We start from the raw sequence: 5757 nt of genomic DNA, 5'->3' as shown, positions 1-5757 counted from the left end.
AATACCTCAAATCATTTGCTAAGCTCACATTCATCCTCGTGACTGTCAGGTCAACTTTCTCTACCAATCCAAACTCAAATCGCAACACTTATACCCATTGGTAGAAAAGAAAGCCTCCACACAACATCATAAGGATCACATATCCGTAGAGTACCTCGCAGGTGATAGTCCACCTGCTTAGCCTCAAACTGACATCTCTATATACCCTTTCACAACCACAACTACTACGCAATCACTTAATCTTCATCAGTCTGAACTCATCAATAAGACATGAAAATCTACTTCATTCCACAAATGAAATAACACGAAAGAATCTCTCAAAACCTTCATAACTCAAGACTGTATGACACATCCATAAAAATCAAGCATCCAATAGTCCTTTTCACATCTCAAGAAAACTCTTCCCGTGACATTCAAACCATTTAAACACATCCCGCAGCCATATCCTACTCATCATATAGCCATCCAACCACTCACCCAGTCACCAGTACCACTCATAAGGACACCACTGGACATTGAAGTCTAAAAGCACATGCTCACACAACTAAAACTACCGAGCCTAAGTTGCGGTCCAAACTGGGCCTCAAGTCCTCCAGACTGGTCCATCACCACCACCAACAACAACAAACCCAGTAGTTTCCTACAAGTGGGGTCTGGGAGTGTAAGGTGTACGCAGCCTTACCCCTATCCTTGGAAGGGCAGAGAGGTTGTTTCCGATAGACCCTCGGAGACTGGTCCATCGCCAAAACACAAAAAATACATCTCACACCTTATCAATGGAATCCACAAACTGTCGATGTACAACTGATACCGATCGCTCACATGTGCATACGAGTGAATAGAAGGAATTCAAAGAGATACGCTTCAAGCTCAATCAATGTCGCACGATATGGAAAGAAAGATGTGAAGTTTATCCTAAATTCCATGTAGCGTCTCAAAGATAGGTATGGACGTCATCATACTGATCCGCAAGACTCTACTACACACTTGCTCATGACTCGTAGAACCTATAAACCAAGAGCTCTGATACCAACTTGTCAAGATCAAAAATCTAACAAGTCATGATGGTACCTAACCCAACCCGCTAGGTTGGACAGTTTAACAATAATCCAATTTCAAATGAGATCTACTGAGAAAATAATGATAATAAAATTGAACTCTTATACAAATAATCTCCAAGTACTGGTAGTACAAATCATGAGCTTCTAAGATTTAGAGTTTACAAAGCTTGTATGAAATAAATAAACCATCTGTTTGAAATGTACATAAATAGATTTTTATAAATCTAAAACTACAATAAATAAGAGACAACTATCACCGGAAATACAGGTTCATCTTTACTGCCAGCTTCCGCCATACACAGCAATATCAACTCCAAAATCTACACACAAGTTGCAGAAGTGTAGTATGACTATAACCGACCCCATATACTCAATAAGTAACAAACCTAACCTTAGATTGAAAGTAGTGACGAGCTTGGACAACGGTCAGAGTTTAACACCAATAGCCAAGAACAACTCGCAACAATATTAATGAAAACACTACAAGTAATATTCAAAGATATGATGCTCAGCTTGTTCATAGTTACCAAAAATAGGCATGCTATTTGGGTATAGCAGTAAAACCCAAATCTTTCACCGAAATCACCAAAATATGAGTAAATTAGAAAACTATGATTTTTCCCAAAAACTTTCAACAACAGATAAGATATTTCATTATCAGATAGCATGAGAAAAGTACATCTCTATGCCTATATGTCAATGTGCATGTGAAATCATGAATGTCATAAAATCGTGTAGCATGAGGAAATGCATCTCTATGCCTGTATGACAAGTATGCATGTCAAATGCAATGCATCACAGTGATGAACTCATGTACTCACACTCTCAGAGTACCCAATATCATAGTCGCGCACTCTCATTCATCATGCTCAATCACTTAGCACACTCAATTACTTAGCACTGTACGGTACCTGCACTCACTGATGGTATGTCAGACTCCGGAGGGGCGGATCCTGCCCAAGCGCTAATATAAGCCAAAATGGCATGCTGCGGCGTGCAACCCGATCCCATCATGAATCAATAAAGCTTGCTGCGGCATGCGGCCCGATACCACAAAAAATAATAAAGCCTATAAGATCTGATGCGACGTATAACCCTATCTATATAATAATAATAATATATATAAAGACAATATGGCATGCTGTGACGTGCAGCCCGATCCACAATATCTTTCATAACACGACTCTCAGACCCTAACTCAATCATCAATGTCTCCAGCCTCTCGGGCTCACAAATCTCATGCCAATCAGCCCAAACAATGATAACATGATGCGACAACAAAGGATAACGGAGACTGGGATATGATATATGAATGAATGAATATGACTAAGTATGTAACTGCAATTTAAGTAAATAACTCAATAGCAGAGATAACCTCAGTGGGTCCCAATAGAATAATCATATAGCCTAAACATGATTTCTAACATGATTCACAGCTCAATTTATGTAACATATAGAAATTTCAAGGATTAAAATCAGATTAGGTAACTGCACGGTATCACAGAATCAATCGAGTCATAATTCACATGGTGCACACCCATACGCCCGTCACCTAGCATGTGCTTCATCTCAACACCAAACATATAACACGTATGTTCATGGATTCATACCCTCAACATCAAGTTTAGAAGTGTTACTTACCTCGAACAAGCCGAATCTAATACCGAGCAAGCCAAACAATACTCTAGAAATGCCAACCCATGCGTACCGAGCTCCGAACAGCTCGAAACTAGCCAAAAGCTAATCAAGAACATCAAAGAATGCCAAAGGAAACAAGCCCAATCGATAAAGGTTGAATCTTTAATCAAAAGCATAAAGTCAACAAAAGTCAAATCCGGGCCCGCACATCTAAACCCGACAAAACTTATAAAATCTGAAAACCCATTCAATTACGAGTCCAACCTTACTAGTTTCACTCAAATCTAACTCCGAATCGATGTTCAAAACTCAAAAATTTACTTTATGAAATTTTAGACAAAAACCCACAATTTCTCTTTTGAAATCATCAACCAAATACCAAAAAATGAATATAGATTCATTAAATATAATGAAAATCAAGTAAAAAACACTTACTCTAATTCATGTGGTAAAATCGCCTTAAATATCACTCAAATCCAAGCTCCCCAACTCAAAATATGACCAAATGAACAATCCTTCGATATTATATACTTCTGCCCAGTTGTTCAGCCTCGTTCCTTATGCTAAATAATCTCGAAACTCTCTTTTGATGCCTCCAATGGATTTCTCATAAATTTTCAGTCAAGTTACGCTGTTAAATCACTCCATTTGACCTTATAATGAAGGTGATACGTTGGTTTCAATATTTGGAAGTAGTGCAGATTTTTAAAGACGAATTCAGTGGTAATTTCGTAATTAATCCGAAAAATCTAGCAACCCAATTCTTAGTAAAATGACCATAAATTTCTCATACGATATCCAAATTCGACGATTCATTTTTCTATGGCTCAGTACTTACCATATGGATCTAATGCTTCAATCAAAATAGAAATCTGAGCTCATTTGCTTAATGTGGTGCCATATATGCATGATGAAACGACGTCGAAACATAAAACAAAACGTGCACTACACAACCCAAACGTATCTGAAACTCACCCGAGCCCCTCGGGACCCCGTCCTAACTTACCAACAAGTCCCAAAATATAATACGGACTTACTCGAGGCCTCAAATCATGCATAACAATATCAAAACTACGAATCACACCTCAAATCGAACTTTATGAACTTTCAACTTCCGAAACTCGTACCGAACCATATCAAATCAACTCATAAACAACTCAAATTTTGCACACAAGTCTCAAATGACATAACTAACCTATTCCAACTCCTGAAACAACAATTCGAATATGATATCATCAAAGTCAACTCTCGGTCAAACTTATGAACATTCCAAACTTTCAAATTCCAACTTTCGCCAATTAGTGCCGAAATCTTCTAGAAATATCCAAATACAAATTCGGGCATACACCCAAGTTCAAAATCATCATCTTGACCTAACGGAACCATCAAAATTCCGATCCGAGGTCAAATACTAAAAAGTCAAATTTTGTCAACTCTTCCAACTTAAAGCTTCCTAGTTGAGAATCATTCTGCCAAAATAATACTGAATCACCTGGAAACCAAAACCGACTATTCACACAAGTCATAATACATCATACGAAGCTACTTAGATTTTAAATAGCTGAACGGAATGTAAATATTCAAAACGACTGGTCGGATTGTTACAATTATTCATCTATTTCTTTCTATAAAGTACTTTACCTAAATAAGATACCTTGGGAAACTTGACACTCTCGTGCTCCAATGTAAAAAAGGGCAGCCTAATGTAGAAGGCATCCCGTGTTTACGCAGGGTTTGAGGAAGGACCGCAGTTCAAGGAGTGTAATGTAAATAACTTACCCTTCTTCGAGGTGTAGATTATACAGAGACAACTTTACCGTTACTCCAATATTTCCTTCTCCCACACTCCAATGTGTCATTCAATATGTGCTGATTCATACGCGAATTTTTAGCTTAATCTGGCTGATTATTTTATCATCTTATGGAGAACACACATTTGGTAACATAACTATTTTTCATTAAAATGTATCTTATAAAGATATCCTAATTAGATTTGCAGTTACCTTCACTTAAAATATTCCTAAATAAGTAGATGACCAAATTCTTTTTGGTAATAAGATTATGAAAATAAATTATTTTCTCTTCATATTTTCCTGTTATCCAAAACAGAAGAGTCTAAAAAGGGAAAAACACAAAAGATATTGTGAATATTCAAATTAAAAGGCTCGAAAAAGTTACAAATTTCGGCATATTTCTCCTTTATATACCATCAAAAAACCTTGAGAGGAAGCAAACGAATTTCATATTATTCAAAAGCACCATCCTTAATTATTTTCTCAACATGGTTCATTTTTTAGTGAAGATCCTCTTTTTGTTACTATTATTTATCATGATCCACAACATTCAAGGATGTACGTTCCCTTTACTTCGACAACACCAGGTGCACGTTCTCAATAATCTTCCTGTCAATTCCCCTAAACTAGAACTTCACTGTGCATCTGGAGACGATGACTTAGGGTATAAGTACCCTGCTGTTGGAACAGATTTCAATTGGGAATTTTGTGCGACCAAACGTACATTATTCTTTTGTCATTTTTGGTGGGATGGAAAAGATCAAGCATTTGATGTATTTAACGATTTGTATTATTGCATTCATGATGGAAAAGGTTTTGTTCTAGAGTATACTACCAAATGCCAATGGAAAGTGCAGTCTGATGGTTTTTATTTGGGTTATTATGATGAAGATGTTGGTACGATTGTTTACACAAAATACCGTGATTGGTGAGCTTATATTTTTTCTTGCTTGTGAAATTAAGTAAATTAGAAGGAAAAAAAGGGACTGCCAACAATGGTGAGTGACTGCTAAAAATATTTATTTGTTTTACCTTTTAGGAAGCTTGCATTGCAATAATAAAAAAAATAAACTTTGTTGTGATCATGGTTGTATTTTAGGATATATATATATGTGGATGTTATTTCAAACGGCAAATGGCCAAATATATCTCTATATTATGAGAAAATATTTAAATAACCCTTCGTTATACTTTCAGTCCAAATATACCTCTGCCATAATACTATTGGTTTAAATATACCTTTTTTCCGTTAAGTTTATCTAAGG

The sequence above is a fragment of the Nicotiana tabacum genome, chromosome 14 (genome assembly GCF_000715075.1).
Source record: "Nicotiana tabacum cultivar K326 chromosome 14, ASM71507v2, whole genome shotgun sequence".
Classification (NCBI taxonomy): Eukaryota; Viridiplantae; Streptophyta; class Magnoliopsida; order Solanales; family Solanaceae; genus Nicotiana; species Nicotiana tabacum.
Note: the sequence above shows the minus strand (reverse complement) of the source record.